Source organism: Anser brachyrhynchus (genome assembly GCF_964034855.1).
Source record: "Anser brachyrhynchus genome assembly, chromosome: 20".
Classification (NCBI taxonomy): domain Eukaryota; kingdom Metazoa; phylum Chordata; class Aves; order Anseriformes; family Anatidae; genus Anser; species Anser brachyrhynchus.
Genome location: NC_137713.1, coordinates 9853863 through 9873700, shown reverse-complemented (window position 1 = coordinate 9873700; position 19838 = coordinate 9853863). Strand labels below are relative to the sequence as shown.

General features: G+C 46.8%; 1 protein-coding gene across 1 annotated transcript in view; it reads right to left on the bottom strand.

The window, feature by feature from the left end:
- The window catches only part of LOC308180671 (uncharacterized protein), a 463846-nt gene that overhangs the window by 40983 nt on the left and 403025 nt on the right, over nt 1–19838 (bottom strand). The window contains exons 8-10 of the mRNA XM_080562720.1: nt 16262–16418; nt 12826–15011; nt 6948–7115 (exon numbers count right to left, since the gene is read on the bottom strand). The gene's annotated coding sequence lies outside the window, so the exon portion shown is untranslated. The remainder of the gene's footprint in view (nt 1–6947; nt 7116–12825; nt 15012–16261; nt 16419–19838) is intronic.

Below are 19838 nucleotides of genomic sequence, written 5' to 3'. Positions count from 1 at the left end.
CTCTGCCTGGCTCACTAACATGGAAATAGTCCAAGCGCACCCAACCACCCCACTATACAGCTTGGTGTATGCTACGGTCAAATTCATCTCGTAGCTCCCGAAGTGTCAGTGAGCTGCCTTGGCTCCCTTTATAGTCAGCAGAGCCTACGGAAACACCACAGAAGTCCACCCCCCCCTTGCAGCCACTGTCTAAAACAGGAGGGTAAACTGAACCCTGGAGGGTCTTGTTTTTCTCCGTTACTTATAAAGGGACTCTAAGTGGCTCCTTGGAGTAGAGGAGTCATTCCAGACGTCCTCTGGCTGTGCCAGCAGCTTTGCACAGGCAGCATCCCTGCTCTGCGGCCAGCCTAGCGATCCCCCAAAGTGCCATGCAGACAGAGAAAACAGGAGCTGAAGGAAAACAAATACATTTGATTACTGTCCAATAACAGTAAACATCATTCAGAAATCTTTCTGCACACAGAGACGTTCAAGTAATGAGAAGAGACCACAAATAAGTGACAGCCAGAAGAGCCCTCATGCTGTTTCAGTGTGGCAGTATGCAACCGGCATCTGCAAGAAGGCAAAAAGCTCGTGCTCTGCCCCTCTTCTCAACAATACCACAGCTTCCTACAAACCCACAGTTAACTTGGGTTGGCTTACCCGGGACAGCATTTCAGAAGCTGATGAAGGCGATGGATAAGCCCAGAACTGGCCGCAGGTCGAGGGCTGTGGTGCTGTACACCAGGCAGCACGCTTGCCATTACGTCTGGAGATGTGCCTGTTCAAACAGTCCATGCAGAATCACGTGTGTGTCTTCCCTGTTTTTTTTTTTTCATTGGGGAGATGGTTTTCTTCATTTAAAAGGCTGGGTAACATGCTGCTGTGAAAGTGCACTTGCAATTCAGCAGGGTTCACCTCTTTCTGTGTTATCACTGGCAGGAGAAGCGCGGTGTCCTCCTTGGTGAGCTCAGCAGGGACGTGTCCACCAAGCACACAACTCCTCGGGGCTGGGCAGGGGTCCGTGCTCCCAGGAGCCCACTTAGCACCGAGGGGACACAAAGCACACACTCTGAGCTCCACACCAGCTGTTTGAGATCTACATTCCCAATGTTATCTTTGCACTCTCATGAAGTGCAATTACCTCCTCATTTTGCAGCTCTTTGTGCCCATTTAATCTCTCCCATTTTGTTTCTGACATCTCCAATAATCCAACCCTGACACTCCTTATAGATACTGCAATTACAATACAGAGCAGCTCCTGACAGGATGAGTTGTATCTTGCTTCCTTCCTATAACACTCAAGCCATCAGACATGGCTACATGAAATGGCAAAAGAAACCACTGCTGACGATTTATATGGGTCCCCAGCAGATAGTGACAGTGCCATATATCTGTCTTAACCAATTAAATGTCTGGAAGCTACCCAGAATAGGGCAGCCGAGGTAGGATTTACATGTGTTTCTGCTTTAAGTAATAACTCAGCTGTGATTTCCCTTTCTTTTCTCCTAGGTCAGAGACTTGGCTATTGCCACCCTCCTGCCTTCCCACCCCATGTAATACACTTTGCCCCTGCGGGAGTAACCCTCAGCTTCTGGCAAGCCCATGACTGTAAGGTGCACAGTGTGAGCCATCAGAAGCAGAACAGCTCCCAGAATAGCCTTGACAATTTTTTTTTCTTCAGCTATCAACAAAATGGGCCAAGGAATTAGGAACACCTTCTGACTGATCCTGAGGATAATTAACTAACTTGCAGAAAACACCTCCTCACACTGCAAGGCAAAATGAGAGATTTTTCACTGTTCTCTCCCAGCTCCCAGTATATGCTGGTATGCATCATATTCTTTTTCTTGGCCAAGAAACTACAACCTCAAGTTGCTCCAGAAGAATCCACACCTGACTGCTGGCTGACTGTAAAAATCAAATGGGCCTCATGGTAGCCCTGAAAGCTAAAGTATTTTAGGGCCTTGTATCTTCCTTCTACTACCTGCAGCAAAACCAACCTCAGCAAGTATATGTATGGATTCAAATATAAAGGGCTCCTGACCTCTGGTGTCAGTTAATCCCCAGCTAAGGTGAGATCACAGAAATAATTGAATCCTGACAGAGCAGGTTTGATTTGTAAGAGGGCTAAGGGATTTAGGCATTCCACTGCCACTGAGTTTGTTTACACCTTATATATGTAACGATAATCCCATGCGCTGGGATTTCGAGTTACCTGCCGGAATCAGGAGGGATTATTTTTCCCTGCTGATGCACAATTTGCCTTTTCAGCTGCCTCCTCATTTTTTTGGCTTTGCTCCCCAAGTGGTTAGTTTTAAACTCATCCTCCAACCTAGAGTAAGGAAAGACGCATTCCTACCTAACATGGAGGATTTGTGGTAAGACAAACCTCAGCCTTCAGCACTACCAGCCCCTGCAGAGCTTCACACCGGAGCTGGCCTCGACCACAGGACTCATTTAGAAAGAAGAGCTTCTCTAAGAGAAGACATCACACCCTGCCTCACCTGTATTTGTCCCTCTGCAAAGCACAGACACGTACCAGCCCATCCCCTATGCAGCAGGGAGCTGCAGAGAGGAGTTAGAGACCTTCCGGAGGGCTTCAGTGAGGGATTTTCTGCTGCAGCTCGGAAGAGGTGCGGGGTGTGTGGCGGGGAGAAGAGGCAGAGCCCGACATCTGTTTTCAGCCACGCAGTCACAGTCTCTTCAGGTGACCTTGAGCACATGCCATCAGCAGCACACTTGGAAAACCCACTCCGCAGCAAGGATAATTAAACCAACCCACCTCACAGGTGTTTGGGGAGGCTGCTTCCAGCATGATTTGTGACCGTCACGGCACAGCGTACGTGCGACAAGGGAGTGGGATCCAAGTAAAAGGAGCTCAGCTGAGATTAGCACCTTGGGGCCCCATCCAAGCTAAGGATAAGGGACTGTGCCTTCCCTTAAGAGTATCTAATCCAAGAAGACGGGGCTAATAACAAACAGAAAAGAGAAACCTATTACCCTATCTGTATCTTCTGAAGCTGAAAACAGGGGAATGCCGGGTGCTGCCTCTGGGACGGAGCAGGGCCGGGCACAGGCATGGGAACAGCCGGGGGGCAAGGGCTGGGGGGCAGCTCAGTGGGAAGGGGCTGGGGGGGCCAGTGGCAGCAGGAGCCCTGGCAGCCAAGGGGACAAACCGCACGTTGGGGCACACGAAGCACAGCATGGCCGGCCCCAGAGGGGATTCTCCTGCTGCATTTCGTGCTGCTGCAGCCTCGCTTTGAGCATCGTGTGCGGTTCTGGGCTCCCTGACATAAAAAGGTCCCTGAGGTGCTTGAGCAGGTCCAGAGGAGGGCAGTGAAGCTGGTGAAGGGGCTGGAGGGCACATCCTTAGAGGAGAGGCTGAGGATGCCTGGGCTGCCCAGCCTGGAGGAGAGGAGGCCGAAGGGTGGCCACGCTGCTCCCTGCAGCTCCCTGGGGAGGGGAAGCACAGAGGCAAAGCTCCTGTCCTGTGTTCCTTAAAACCAGGCTAAGCATTAGTCTTAAGGAGCTAATGAGTAGACACTTGTGGCATACCCAGAAGATGCACAGACTGTATAGAGCCAGTGGGTGTTAGGGAAACTTTCAGTATAAAAACACGCAAGACCATATTCATCTTCAGAGGGATGCACACTAGATGTGTTTGTTGCCAATATTATGACTGGACTACCTACACCAGCGTGAAGTTTGCTTTCTTCTCACCCTCATTATAGTTCAACAAACTAATTCCTTTATTGATGATATAATGTGCATCCCTGTGCTAACAAATTATTTGCTGTGTGCAATTGATTTCTACTGCTGTAATCGCTACACACAAATATCTTCTGTATCATTGCTCTGCAGAAAAATATGCTTTCCAGCAAGATTATATAGAGTAACAGACAGTGTGATTATTCAGCTTCTATAAAGTTATCTATCTACTTAACCTCTGCACAGCCTTTACAGCAGGTTTATACAGATATGCTTCAGAAATTTATCCACCTACACTTTGTAAAACACCTTGTTAAACCATCTTCCATCTCAGTGTGAGGATGAACTTCCAACTTCTTCACAGAGAGGGCTGTGTCTAAGACTAATTGCTTAATTTAGGAGAGCAAGCCAGCTTCGCTTTTTACCAATATTACTCTTCAAAGCGAATTTCACAGAGGTAAAAGCCTTAAATCAGCAGCTCTACGGACTGGACTCCTTACCTAAATACAAGCCTGGCAAAAGGAGCAGCACGGGTTTCCTCGGTGACTGAAATCTGAGCACAGCTGAAGTTCATTTGCACCCTAACAGCACTTCAGATCTCAGATTTTATACTGGGACAATGGAGAAGGTGTACAAGTTAATAAATGACTGCACTGGCAGGCTGTTCTTGTCCACTAGGAACCAAACGGAGTTCCCAAGTGCACTCCATGGCTTTCGGTGCTTTTGTCCTGCTGCCCCAAATGTGTGGGTTCCCCCAGCCAGCTGGCTGGGGTCAACGTTCAGTCCACAGGGAGAATTAAAGGAAATAAGCAGAAATAATCAGCCCCTGGGTTTGAAGTGATGACATGAACGTTGCATCCCTTGCACTTTGTCCAAGCTCATCTGCTTTGCTCGCTCCACAATGACTCAACGTAAGTAAAGGTTTGCTGGTAGGAAGCACTTCCCACCAGCTCTCAAGCACAGAGGTGGGTGATATCAGCCTTCTGATCACGCTGAGCCTGGCTCTCAGGCCTGCTCATAGCAATTTCACTGCAGCCACAAAGCAAAAAGGCAGCTGTTGCTGTGTGACATTTCTATAGATCTCCAAGGATCAGCACCTCGGCTGGCAGCATCAGCACAGACAGGATGGTTTACTACGGCTGAGGATCCAGCCCCTGTTGTTTATCCTGTTCTATAAAACTGCCTTGTAAAGGTCGTTATTTGTCCTGCTTGCATTTGTCGCGAGGCCATTTTGCTCCACTGTTTTCAGATGTCACTGATAAGCACTCCTGCCTGAAATGTTTCAGATTCACAGCCCCTAGATATTCCCAGGTACAACAGTTACACACCAATCAACAGCAAATGCCTTTCAATCACAAGAAGAGAAGCGTTTCTGCTGCATTATGCACAATTACGTGCTCAACTGTTATGAGTAACTCTGAAGCTCCTGCTCTGAGACTATTGCAACCATATGTGGCACATGCTCAGCCACTTTCTGCTCTTCTCTCAGAAAGGGCTGTGCAGGAGAAACTGCTTCACCCTTTGCCATTGTAAAAACAGCCATTATTTAAAGCAGGAACAGCCAGAAGGATGCTTTTGTCCCTAAGTAAGAGGTAAGCCAGCAATTCAGCTCTGAGGCACCATACAGAACCTGAACCAGGATCACAGTGATGCAACTGGTCCAGAGTCAGTCAGCAAGGCAAAACTGGCAGAAAATCTACCTATGTGCAAGTTTTTAGGTGAACCTGGCTTGATGCGAGTGCACCAAGTATGGGGAGGGATGGCACCAGGCACGGGCAGTGGTGACAGCCCTCACGGGGAGCCACAAATGGGAGGAAAGGTTGGGTCTGGGAGGCTCCTCGCGCCTCCTGCTACGGCTGCGGTGCCATCAGGAGCGCAGCTGCTTGGGTGGGATGGAGCAAAGCCCTCAAGCACAGGCTTCAGCCCATCCCAGCTCAGTGCAGGTGCTCCACCATGCACTCACCACTTACCCACTGCGAAGCCTGGAGGACTATTACATGTGAGCTGAACACAAACATCCTTCTTGATCAGCCCTCTCAACAGGAATAAGAGCAATCTACACCAGGAGAGAAAAATGGATCATTCCTCCCCCCCTGTTTTTTTTAACACATGTGGATGATGAGTTGTGTGAGCAATGTATTTTTTGCTTCTAATTTTAACATGCTCAGTGATGCATTTAGGACAGTGGTATGTACCTGGTGAGCAGTACACACATGCTCACATACTCTGCTTGTCTGACAACAGAAGACATCAATAATTGCTGAGCCTGTGAGTAGAAAGTGTCTCTTGAAAGGAACTAAGAGACCTTGTGAGCACTAAGGAAAATAAAACACAACTTGAAGAGACAGTAACCTGACAGCTTCACCATCCAAAAATGTCTTGCAGACTCCTAATTGCACAGATTGCTTCTGATTACATCAGGTAGCACCAGGAAGTAGGTTACTCTGCAGCAGAGGGAGGTGAATTCAAACTGTCTACCTTTGATCAAGACTCTGGTTCACCAAGACTCATTTCTGATAAAAAAAATCAGAAAAATTTGCATCATTACATGGCAGCACCATCATCAACGTGACCGCTTCATCCACATTTATCCCTGCTTCGGGTCCTGCTGCTCCTTTTGTGCACTAGGAAGACACCTCTGACTCCCAAGGCTGAGGAAACAGACACATTTCAGAGATCTGGTTCTACTAAGGCAAGAGAAACTTTTCATCTTTGTATGTTTGCCTTTATCCAATACAATCTACCAAACACCGTCTTGAACAGAATCAACAATTACCAGCAAAACATCACCAAAGGGGACTGAGAGCAAGGTCATGAAAATCCAAGCCAAAAAATCATGGCATTAAAGCCTCCACAGGGGTTATTGCGGGGTATGGGTTTGCCTGGGGGTGTCAGAAAGGGTCAGGCCTTGTACTGGATAGGGCGCTGCTATCTGACAGTGCCCCCACAAGCAGAATTAGCTGGAAAGATGAATTTCAGGATGGCCTATTTTTAACGAGACTACATGTGCCCTCCCTGGACAGAGGTTTCGGAGACTGAAGAGTTAGTGTACAAAATATAGTAAAAACACACTGGTAAAAGCATGTGGAGCTGTGGGGCTGTCATTCCTCTTCCTGTGGGATGAGGGGAGAAAACAAGAACATGAAGCAACAAAGATGTTATATACTAAGTCCTGAGAGAGGATCTGGCCTTCATACAACTTCAGGTTTAAAAGTCAGTAAGGCTGGGCTATATTTAGGAGAAAGGTAGGTGCTTACCTGGGATAAGCACAGACCCAGCCAGCTCCCCTCCCTGGCAGCAGCACGGCCAAGCACGAGGGTGTCCTGGGGGAAATCTGCTGGTTTACGGCATGGGCACACCTCCTTTTTGCTTGTTCTGGCAAAGACCATTATTTACCACAGAAATACTCCTCTCAGTAAGTATTCCTTGAAAGAAATCACAAAGAAATACAGGTAAGGCATCTGTCTTTCCTTTTACAGCCAGCAAACCTATATCCAGGATGGAAAACACTCCTGTGAACTCATGGCTGAAGAGCAACTCGACCTGCACCAGGGCCGTGAGAGGTGTACGGGTGTGCAGCTGTAGGAGGTGTACAGTTCATGCCCTTAGCTTACAGCTGCAGGAGGTGTACAGCTCATGCCATAAGAGGTGTACTGGGCATCTGAGGCAGAAATGGACCCAAAAGTCTAAAAAGCCAGAAGAACCAGCAGTGGGCACAGCCTGCCTGGCATCACCGCAGGCAAAACCAGTCTCTTTGATCAGTTTCTGAACACCTGCCATAAGCTCAGGGGCTTCAGTAAGTGGGTACCCACCTTTGGGCACATTTGAGAAGGCTCATTTACAGATGGCACCTTGGAAAATGGAGAGAATCCAGTTAAAGCTTTTCTCTTTTTCCTTTTTCCATTCTATCTTCTTTGTAAGTTGCTACTATTTCTAAGAACAGTCATGGGCATCGCACACTCACACTTTCAGGGCCACGCGTTTCTCCCCAGCACCCCTGTGCAGCACTGGGGAAGGCATTTGTAGACACCGAGCTGACATACCTTGTATAATTCACACTTAAGAAAAGTCTGTCCAAATAGAAGTTCAAGTATGTTGTCAACTCCTTCATTTTAATTCCACATTAGCCTTACGCAAACAAATCATCAAAAGCAACCTTACACGACACCTCCCCAGCACACACACACACAGATTTTTTTCCCATGCTACAGGCAAGGTAGGACATACCCAACTGAACAACCACAAAGAGAGAAAAGAAGTTGAACAGCTGCCAAAATCCCAAAGAGGCCAGAAAGATTCAGTTAATACCAGCCTGAATTTCGATGATGCTGCATCGAGATCCTCTCGGTGCTCAGACTGGAACAGGACCAGTTTCTCTGGACGTGCTGCTGGAAAGCAGCTTACAAACAGCAGCAAGTCACAGGGGCAGAGAAAACACCGCACATGTGCATGCGGAGGGAGGGGGGCTGCCTGAGCTACAGGAGGAAATTAAAACTGGGGAATATGAAATTATATCTAGTGTCCTGCACAACTCCAGGGTTGCTGAGTTAAAGGCAATGAATAAATAAGAGAAATTCAAAACCAAGCAAATCTCTGGGATGAGACAAAATTCATTCCAGGGTGTTAGAGCAGATTTGAGGAAGGAAACGTGTGTGCCAACAGCAATTACTATGGAGAACTCGCTGAGCACAAGTCTAGAAGACTGGAAAATTGGAAAATAACAAACCAAATGTGGTATCAATATGCAAAAAATGAGAGCAAGCCCGGCACAGGAAATTACAGGGCTATCAGCTTAATATTCATTACATATAGGAAAACGCAAGGTCCCCATTGTATACAAGAGTGTAATTAAATCAAGGGGTTCTGCTGAAATCAACTGCTTGTGATGTTTATGAATTAGCAGCAGATTCAAAATGCAGCCGCAACCTTAGCATTCAGCCCAGGGCCTGTGTTATTTGTTACAATCTAGGAACCAGCCCTGGTGAGAAGCTTTCTCCTAGATAGTGTAAATTTAAAATCTCTTGCCCAGTGTTTGTTGTTGTTGCTGTTATTTTTTATTTATTTTTTTGCTTTACATGTGACTCAGTGCTGATGAGGATTAGCACAAACAGGCCATCCGAGGACAGCGTCTGGGGGAAAATGTTATGGGCTGACTTACTGATTAGTGCTTGTTTGCCATTTAGGGCAAAAGCAGCGAAGCATCTCTCGTATTCCTCCTGCTTCTGCTCCCCCAGTCTCCACAGCAGGAACATCTGCAGTTACCCACGTATTTCCTCTCGGCGCTGGGAAGCTGTGCCAGACTTTCATTACCTTTCAAAGGGTTGTCACTGGTGCCTATAGAAACACCCTCTTCCACTTCTACTACACTCCGACCACATGGCTTGTAAAATCCTGTTGTTTTTTTATCTTCAGACACACTCCTAAGTCCTTCGGGCACGGGTACCACACAGGCCTCTGTGGGCCCCCAGGGATGCCACATGGTTTTCTCCTCCATTAGGGCCTTGCCCCATGTCAGGAAAGCGCAGCTGAAGGATATAAATGAGAATGAAAGTGATCTGCAAGCAAAAAAGAAGGAGAAGGCTTCCAGCGAGTCACCGCTGTCATCCAGGGAGGAGCAGAGCTGCCATCAGCTGAAGCTTTGCCACCAGCACAAGAGGAGCGAGGGCAACGCTCGCTGTGCTGGGTTCGTCCGATGAATCAGCAAGAGGTGGCCAGGCACTCATGAGGGCAGAGCCACGAGGATTTAGAGCTAGATCTCCACTGCTAGGCAGGGGGCTTCAGCCTCTGGATCCCAAGTCCTGGGAAGCGGCGAGCAGCTCAGCATCCAGGCAGGTCAGCGCCTGCCGGCAGGCCAGATACCCCGAGTGAAATACATTCGTCCTCAGCAAGGAACATGCAGAAACATTAATAAATAATTAAAAAGCTCCTACAGTGGACCTAGCTTTTAGAAATGCATTCCACAATACTTTATTACCCTTAATAACCTCCAAGACAAATTATGAATGAACACAAAGAGCCTATTTTAAGTGTGCAGTTGCAAATGCCAAGCAGGATTTTCAAATACGGCATGCAGTGCCAGAGGGAAATTACAAGTCTTTTCTCTTTCATCACAAGTTTCTTGCATCAAGAAAATGTATGGACAAATTACACAGAACCTAACTATGTTTTTTGTTTGTTTTTTTTTTAAACTCAAAGTGAGATATTTGAGGAAATTCCTCCTTAAATCACTGTATTTACACCACCAACACTGGATAAAACGTTTGCCACTTACTTATAGTAGGTTAAAATGAAAACCCCACAACAGCCCAAACCTAGAAAGGATTTAAAACGTAGATCCAGATTCCATACCCCATTTAGACGTTTAGCTCCATGCCTCATTTTTCCTCCCTAAACCTGACAAAATGGAGAAAAAATGAAATCCAGCGGATGCAACAGTCAACTCCACAGTTGCTGGCTTGGGTGAAAGAAACACAAACTGGTGCCTACGTAGCCTTACGAGATCTCGTCTCTGGATTATCCATCAGATGTGAGAAGCTGAATAAGAACTCTTCACTGTGTAATGTGTGCAAATACTACAAACAATTAGCCACGCAAAGGTCCTGTGGGAGTGGGTACTATTCAGTGTAAGCCTGCACCCTCAGACTTGCATTTTTTCTGCCTATATTTCCATGCTGTACGTGGAACTGAGGCATTTATTCTGCAGGACTGTTTGAACTCCCCCCTCGCTCCAAATGACAGCACGCTGCATGCAGAAGCACATGAACAGCGGGCAGCCTGACCACCCCAGGGCTTAGATGGAACTTGCAGAAACCCTGGAAACCAAGCACTTGCACCAAGGGAAGAACCTGCATCAAGCCCCGCAGCAGTTCCTCTTCCCCAGGGTGTCTGGAATCTAATTTTGAGATATTGTTCTTATTCAAAATTTCTGAAGCAAGTAAATATGCTGGCAGCCATACCCGAGCATGCTTTTTTTCACCTCCTTACCTTTGCTGTCTACTCATACTCTTGCAAAATGCAGAAGCAATTTCTATTTAGCATGAAAAGCCCATGGGAGTATGAGTTGGAAGGAGGAAGCAGGGGGTTATTTTCTGCTGGTGGGTTGAAACTCCCTCCCTCACAGAGGTATTGCTCTGCAGCAAGCAGTATCTGGGAAGACCTAAACATCCAGGTAACCTTACCAAATGCATCTGCGCCACAGATGTGTTGGTCAGAGCCTGCTGTCGCCAAGAGGTGCCTGGTCACTCCGCAAGTGGTCATGGACTATGATATTTGCTGGCACCAAAAAGAGCAAAACTTCATCTCAAAGTCTGTTCCTTGACTGCAAATTTGGTCTGACAAGGTGAGAAACATCACACGGATAGGCCTGCGGTACTGACTTATGGGCATTTAAATAAAGACTTGTTTAAGCCATCCATCAACTCCCCTTTGCCAGGGAAGAGCTGGTGCTGGGCTCAGCCACTGTCGATCCCACAACAGGTACACTGGCACGAGGAGCGTCCCATCGCTCACTGCATTAGCCTCATCTGCTCTTGCTGCACAGGCTCACACCTGCGCACAAAACCCTTATAGCACGGCAGGGCCCCAGACCCACGTTTTTCAAATGCTTTTGTTTGCAGAGCTGAATGTTCCCTTGCTTGGGTGAACAGCCTTTTCCTGCTGTGCTGGTTTAGCACTTCTAGATCTGACCAGAAGCACAGGGAAAGGGACCACAGAGAGCAGCAGTAAGGAGCAAGCAAGAGAACTTTTTTTAAGCCTTTTGAATCCTTCTTCGTATTGACTCGGCCTATGAAGCGAGTCCCCTGCAACCTCACTCACAGTGGGCACATTCCCAGTTTCACACATACGTTTTGAACCCCACAGCTAATTTCAGAGACACCTGACAGAAGCACGAAGGCCCCAAATGCACATATATTTATGAATTCCTACAAAACATGCAGCTAGGTACAAGAACTGGGCAACGAGTGAGTCCATGAGGGAAAGGCGAGTGCTTTATCAGACACCAGGATGCGGGAAAGAGGTGCAGAAAGCCAGGCCTCATCCCCGTGGTGCTGGCAATGGTGTGGTGTTTGGGGCTTGCTTCTGCCCTACCAGATCAGAAGGGCGAAGCCGGCAGCACAACAGGCTCCAGACAGGAATACAACGGGGGAGCTCGGTGCTCCAGCAAGGTGCTCCAGCAACAGATAAGAGCTTTAGATTCAACACACTTTTGTTTCCTCATCAAAGATCCAAGATTCAAGCTAAATCTTTGTCCTTCTCACCTTCATCAATATTAATAGGTCAGACCGCCTACTAATAGGTCAGTCTTTCCTTTGGGGGCTTACGTAGATTTTGCTGATTGCCACAACGAGTCCCTGGTGCGAGAGGCAGAGCGGGAGCTGGGCCCTGGTCCCCTGGGTGTGCACACTGCACAGGAACGGGCAAAAAGCCACTGCAGAATTCTCTGGCCACGGAGCTCAGTGCAGAAAAACCAAGTGAAGACAGGACCGCTGCTCACAGTCACTTCTCAGCATCAAAGGGTCCCTGAAGGGCTCTGCCTTGTTCCAGCTCCCCTCTCCCCCCCAAGGCACTGGGAGCTGCGGTGGCAGCTGGCGTGGGGCTGGTGGAGGGCAGTTTAGTTGCAGTTCACCTGACGAGGAGGAAATGAAAAACCCTCAAGGCCACAAATTAAAAATCGTGCTTTGATAGAATGACGATTTATAAATAGAAAGACCTATTTCCTGCAAAAATCCTGTGGACTGAGTATTGGAAACTAATTAGAAGACTGAATCACCAGAAAAATTGCTGTTTTCCTGTTACTCATGAGAAGATATTACTTTTCTAGCATTTTTCCTTCGGTGCTGGTGATCGAGGCAATCCTGTGGGTGCTACACAGCCCCTCCTTGATCACATTTCCTTCCTATTCCAATACAAGGCAGTAAGGTAAAGGACAAAATCCTTCATGAGGCATTCCTGTTACAGTACTAGCAGCTGCATGCTGCCTTTTTCTTCCAGATTATATGATTGTGGAGCAGGAAGGTGGCCATACACCTAAAATTTTCTGCTTAAAAAAAAAAAAGCTCCATCCAATGCAGCTTGCAAGCAGAGACTTTCCCACTAAATCTGTCATGATAACAACAACAGAAAAATAGCACTTACTCCAAGCAAAGTCTCGTACAACCCCTGGCATTGCCGTGTAGAGGTGGGAACCTCAGGGTTCAGCCTGGAGACAAGAAGAGGAAATCAGCTCTGAGCAGGCAGCCCTGCAGAGTCCATCCACCGCTCGTGTGTCACCTGGAGTGCTGCAACGGGAGCTGGCAATGTCGAGTCCTGCCTCCAGCCAGCAGGGAAACACACTCCAGCACCAGCACTACATGGCCATGAGACTGACACAAAAAGCAGCAAAAAAAAAAAATCATAAAATGAAGTTCTCAAAGCAGTTTTGACCCAAATTTGCAGAGTTCAGAGCCCTTTCCTAGTGGCTCACTATGAGAGCAAACAAGCAGAAAGCGCTGCTCATCGCAGCTTCTGAAGCAATGCCAAGTTCCCGAGTGGCTGCAGCACTGATGGATCCTTCTGGAACAGCTCTGCCAGGATTGTCCAGCTGTTTGTTCCCTCCGTAGGTTTGATAAAAGCATGTCCATGGTATACCCGTACTAGCTACCCTGAGCACTGTTGGGAACAACCCTGGGACAACTCACAGGGCAACTGGGAGCCAGAAAAAAACTCCAGAGAAAGGCAAGGAGGGTTGCAGAGCTCTTCCAAATGGGCAGGGAATGATGGGCTGCAACAGACTACATGGCTGGTCACAACCCTGAAGTCTCTTGGGGCATCCCAGGAGCCATCTCACCACGGCCCAAGGTCACCACTCGCTCCAGGGAGCCAGCTCAGCAACACATGCTTACACCCTAATTCCCTGCAGAAACCAGCATGACAACATAGTCCTACAAAACACCATGGTTGTGTAGGACTGCTCAGAGAAGGCAGTGTTCTTTTATTACCAAATTAACTTAAAAAAAAAATCCATTTCACTTCCCACATCAAAGATCATAATCTCCATGTAAAAGAGAGGGTCGATGAAAAAAGAGGTACTTAGAAAACACATTTTCAAATTTAAAACACCACTAACACTGATTCTTCTTGCTTGTAAAGAAGTCAGGCTTTTTGTCTTATAAAGTATTCCAAGACCTCATTTGAAAACTACCACTGCTAGCTGCTCTGTTTTTTTTGCAGGCTGCTCACTTTCTCTTTAGGGATTTCATATTCTTCTAAATTTTGTAAATGGCCACTAAAGTGGAGATGAACATTATAAAATACATTTCAATCACCCTCACAATTTAGACTAATTCATTGGCAACTGTACAAAATGCTATTTACAAGGTACTTCCATCAGCTGGTATCTGGCATTAAGTATTTTGAATCAATCTACCATCATTTTCATCTCTTATTTTTCATACAAGGGAAATTATTGATCGAAGCTTTTCAGCCTCATTTAATATACTGGAATAGGCTTTAAATTTTCCCATGTAAACCTCAGTGGAGATTAGCAACTCTGTCTTGCTTAATGCAACACAAATCAGTCTCCCTGATGAGACCACAATATTGTACATGACATCATGACCATTTTACTAGTTGATGGGCCCTCAGACAGGCACCTGCTAGAAACTCCCCAGGGCCTCAGCATTGGTGCTGAGAGGCAAGGTTGGTGCTTTAAAGGGAGAAATGGTGCCTTCATCTCTCAGAGGCCATCACTGTATCCCAGAGCAATAGCTGGGATGGATTTGTGGGAAGCCAGTTTTTTTTTTCATTGCTCCTATCACGTTTGCACTCAGTTTTGAATCACATTCAATTTTGCATTCAGTTGCTATTGCGATGGGTGTGTTCAAAACGCTAGATTAGATTTGTGTATGTTGAGGACAGAGAGCTTGGCTGAATTTTGATGAACTCGTTCTTGAATAAATAAGCAAAACATCACTGAATAAGATACTCAGCCAGCTTCAATAAATACATATGGTAGCAAAACAGCCAGCTAGACAAACAGAATATATCACACTGGAACAAGCACTGATGATTTTGTAATGACTCCGGCAGCTTTCAGCATATTAGATACTACTGTAAAAAACAGCATGCAAATGCCTGAGTCCAGTTTACAGCACGAAGCAAGTTATGCTACCAAGGCAGCAGTCAAGGAGTAATGCAGTGCAGGACGCGCCCCTCGCCCTTACCGCATTCAGTCTGGAGGTAACTGGGGCATGGGGGCACGTGAGCACTGCTGGCTGCACGCCACACAGGCAGCACTTCCCGAGGCCACGGGACTTCCAGGGTAAAACTCTGGATTGGAGATCCTAACGAAAAAGGTCATCAGGATGGATCGTGTAGGAATACAAGTGTTTTCTTTGAGAGGCAACAGAAGACAAGCGAGGCGATTACAACCAAAGCCCAGTACAAGATAAAAGTGCTTTAAGCTGCTGTGGCATGGAAGCTACCGTGTTAGTTGCAAAACAAGGGGAAGAATGTGCTCAGGCTGAACTTCTAGTGGTCCATTTCATGCACTAATTTGTGTGCAGGTTGTTATTTCAGTATGTTTTTGTACTAGCAGAGAATAATCATAGGATAAGTAGAGCAAGATAAGTACATATGCTGCCATTGTTTTCTTGCAGCATAACAGCAGCATCAATGAAGCCTGAATGCAGCCCAATTAGCATACAGTAATTAGAATCACTGCTGCTTTTTCATTTACTTTTGCACACCATGATGAGGTGTTGGTTGCAGTATGCAGGACTGCAATTGTATAGATAATGCCGATTGTTAAAAGCATGTATCCTATTCTCTCAAAAGAAAGCAGGGAGACATTAAATCGCCTTAAGCTGCTAAAATCTCATTTTTGGCCTGACTCAGGAAAGTCTCCAGCTTACCCAAAGAATATCTGAGTACATGCTATGCTCCCAAGGGATAAGCACACCTGTAATACATGCTGCCTTTAAAGGGAAATGGAGGCTTTAATGAAAAATCTGATTTTCTAAGACTTGTTAGTGTTTAGTCTGTAACTCCTATGACCTCGTTGACACCTGCTTAGAGCTTACCCAAGCCCTAGTAACTTCTGAGTGCTTGGAGAAACCCTGAGCAGTTGTCCTGTTTTGTTACATGGCTGCCCTCTGAAAGAGCAGATGGTAGATATTTGGAGATGGCTCTTTCAGAGCAGCCAGTAACCAGGCATTTGTTGAAGTGTGGATGGGCTGTGCACTATTTATAACCCATCCACCACTGAAGAGTCTCTTAATGCTTCTCCAGACTTAAATGGCTAACTTTTATGGCCCATTTATGGCCCATTTCAACAAAGCAGTTAAACATGTTCCAGGACGGGTATCTATATGTAAATAAAAGGAAGTTGCACTTGGCTGGCACCCAGGCTCCCATCCCCACGCACCGTGCTGGCAAGCTGGCCTGCACAACCCTGAGCAAAACAGGCGCTCACGCTGCACCCAGGGCAGCAAGGCTACGGACTAGCACCTTCCTAACAGAGCTCGGTGTGAGGCTCGTTAACAGCACCCTTGAAATCCATCCTGCAGCACCTGAAAAGCACAGGCAGCATTACCTCCTTGCTGGCCAGGAGAGCCCCACTGGCTGCAGCCCGGACTCGCTGGGCGCTCAGCACAACCCATCTCACGCTAAGGCACGCCAACCACGCACACTTTCATCAGGATTTACACCGAGGCTGGAAAATCAGAGGTTAGCACACTGGCCTGGAGTGCCTTAAAAAAAAAAAAAAACAAAAACAAAAAAAACACAACAGGTTTTTAATACAGTTTTCTGTTCACAGGAGAAGACAATCTAATAACCCAGGGTGGAGGACATGGTACTTTTAGACCGGATAACGACAGTGCATCAAGGAAGGGCATGTAAGGAGAGGTATTACATAAGATGTAGGTTTTACAAGCTTTATAAAGACTCTCTTAGCACTTTGTTAGTGGCAGGAACCTCCTGTGCACCAACTAGGCTGAAACAGGAAAGATAGAAAAGTGCCTTCCATTTAAAGAAATGGGCTGTGAACGTACTGTCAATGTCTGTGATTCTTTTTATTGATTTACAGTGTGTAAGCCATAAATCATTCCAACTTTTACTGAGCCTATAACTATGCATCACTGTGTCAGGGAAACTCCTCAAAATTTAAGGGGGATGTGCAAGAAAACAGACTTCTCTTTCATCGACTCGCTTAGATGAACTGCAACGGCCAGAGCTAGATTTAACACACACAGTGGGGTGGATACATATAGACAAAACACTTAATTTGAACAGCTGCCCATATCTACTGCTCTTTATATCTTCCAGGCTTAATCTTTGGCTACAAGGGGACAGATGCAAGCCATTCTTCCACTGCCAGGAACCACACGGGTGTTTGCTTGCTTCACGCAACGGATCTTCACGTGCACACCCTGCTCTGCACCAGGCCACCCTGGGTGCAGAAGGGCTTCTCTGCAACCACCAAGCCAGGAGGGACCAGCTTGTCCAGGGAGCAATGCTGATACCTAGAGCAGATGCAGGAGTTGTCCTAAAGGTGGATCTGCCTGCTGCAGCAAGACCCAGGATGTTAGAATAATTAAATATCCAACTTATCCAATAATTAAATATCCAACTATATCCAACAATATCCAAATATTCCAGCCAACTTCACTTTGAGCAAGGATTTCACCCGCTCGTTCCTGCTCTTCAGAAGAAGCCCTATAGGATTATGTCGCACAGGCTTGGTTCATCCACAGGATTGAGCAGCTACATTCTTGCTACAAAAATCCTACCTGGAGGCCAACACTCAGCTAAAGACACTAACAAAATCCATCTGCTTTCTGCAGAAGTCCCTTAGGTTCGCTCCTAACAAGGTCACAAAGACCTTCTCTGCAATAAACCGTAAGGTTTTTGGGGTGGTGCACAAAACGGATCAGTGTGGGCTTCAGCCCACCCATACAGGGAGCTTGCAGAGCACCATCTACTGGCACTTAGAAATCTTCCTCCCCTGGTAGCTCTTGTCATGCTTGGGTTGTTTTATGTTTTAAATAACCTTGCTGATCTGCCTCTTAAGGCATCTCCTTCTTTGTATGCTAATTTAAGCCCAAAGGCAAAAATCCGTCCTTCAGCAAAAGATGTACCCACCTTCCTGAATCCAGACAGGTACTGTGAGCCTGAGCACAGGTGTAAAATTAAGGGTGTGATTAAGCGCTTTGCTGCAGAAGGACGGCTTGCTGCATGAGCACAGGGCTTGCTGAACTGGGGCCTCGCTGCTTAGAGGTTTTCTGATTAAACATCCCCACCAGATTACACTGCAGGAGGCTCCAAAGAGCAGTTCTCTCTGCCAGAGAGAAGCAACTGGGATAATTCAGTCTTCTGCTTGCTCAGGGCTGATCACTGAAGGGGCAGAAATTAATTTCCTATAAACACAGGCATATTTTTTTCACTACCTTGGCAAATGCTGTTGTAAAGAAGCCATTACAGAAGCTGATTTTTATGATGCGTGACTTTGGCTTGTCCCAATGGGGGATATTTTATGAGGCATTTACATAAACATATACAAATCAAAATGGCCAGCTGTGCTCCTCCTGCACCTGCAATGTATAGATATTTCACCTAATCTAGGACTACACAATTGGCCAACCTGAAGTGGGATTGGGTTGTGTCTGGGATGGAGAAATTGAAGTGAGGTCTGACCTGCATCCCTGACCCCAAGACTATGAGACTTTGTGCAGCTGCCTCAGCACACAGCTAGGCAAACTGAGGCACTCGAACCATTGGACTCCCTGTGGTGCCTACCTGTGGGGTTGATAATAGTCATTAGGACTAAACTGCAGTCCTTCTAAAAGACATTAGTTACAATGGTTGGCCCAGGACTTACTTGAACTGCAGGTTTCAGCCGTTGTCTAGGTGTATTTTGAGCATGGCTTAGTGGGAAACAAATCACACCACACCAGGATGAGAAGCAGCATGGGGACGGCACTCAGACAACATGTTTTCTCTTAGGGGACCTGGATGGTGGTAGGACATCATTTTCAAGCTTCAGTATCTAGAATTAAGTGCCTGAAGTCACTCCTTGCCCTTTAAGCTAGCAAACGTTTACTCAGCTTGATCATCTTGGCCAAGGGCAGGGAAGGACCCAGAGGCAGAACTCGAGTTGCTGACTCCCGTCTTGCTGCTGTTTCCTCCACTGTTAAGTCATTTACCTTCTCAATTTCCATCTCCTGCTGGATCCCTTCTCTTCCTCCTAGCAGGCATCAGCCACGTGACCAGCTCTTTTTCCCTTATTACTTCTGCTTTCTTTCAAAACATCTGTCTTGGGAACTGGTGTCATGCACACACCTTTGCCAGGATTCATTCAACTCAAATGGTTGCCTCCCCTTCAAGCACCTACAAGTCCCCAAATCCCCTCTGTGCTGTACCCTCAAGCCGTGGTTGCTCCAGCACTGCAGTCTGTCGGTCCTTCCTATCCCTCTGCTGATACACATGGGAAGCCAGACTTCTCCGAGGGTAACAGGGGAAAGTGCTGATTCAGCTAAATGCTGGAGCAGGGGGAAGGTGTCTCTAAAGGCCGGCTGTCAGGGCAGGCTTAGCAGCTGATTGAGCTGAATTAAGTTCTCTGCCTCCTGTTTATTTCTTTAAATGACAGAGGGCCCCTTTGTACATCCTGGTCAGGCTTGTTAGGCTTATGTCTGGCAACGATTCGTATTGATTTGACAGGCTTCCTCATGCTCACAGATCTACTCTGACCACCGAGAGTTGTTTAATTACAACAGAAAGAGATGAGGAATTTATGGGAACCTAAAAGATCCATCTCAAAGGATCCAAATAAGAAGTAACGCACAAAACCAGTGTAATTCTACAAAGTTACACCACAAATTCTTAACAGAGAAGACCAGAGAAAACGCTTACTCTAAAGAATAGATCATACAGCAAGCCTGACATTAGATTACCTTATAGAGACACTATTTTCCCCCTCAAAGCACAGAAAAACACGCTGTAGCTGCCCACGCTGGCCATGCACCTTCCCAGGGAGAGGATCCTCCATTGCCACAAAACATTACCAGCATCCTGGCTCTCTGTGTGCTCCTGACCTCCTGCCTCACGCAGACACACGATGCTCCTGGTGTGCTCACCAGGCCAACCAGGACTGCTCTGAGCAGTGTGTGGAT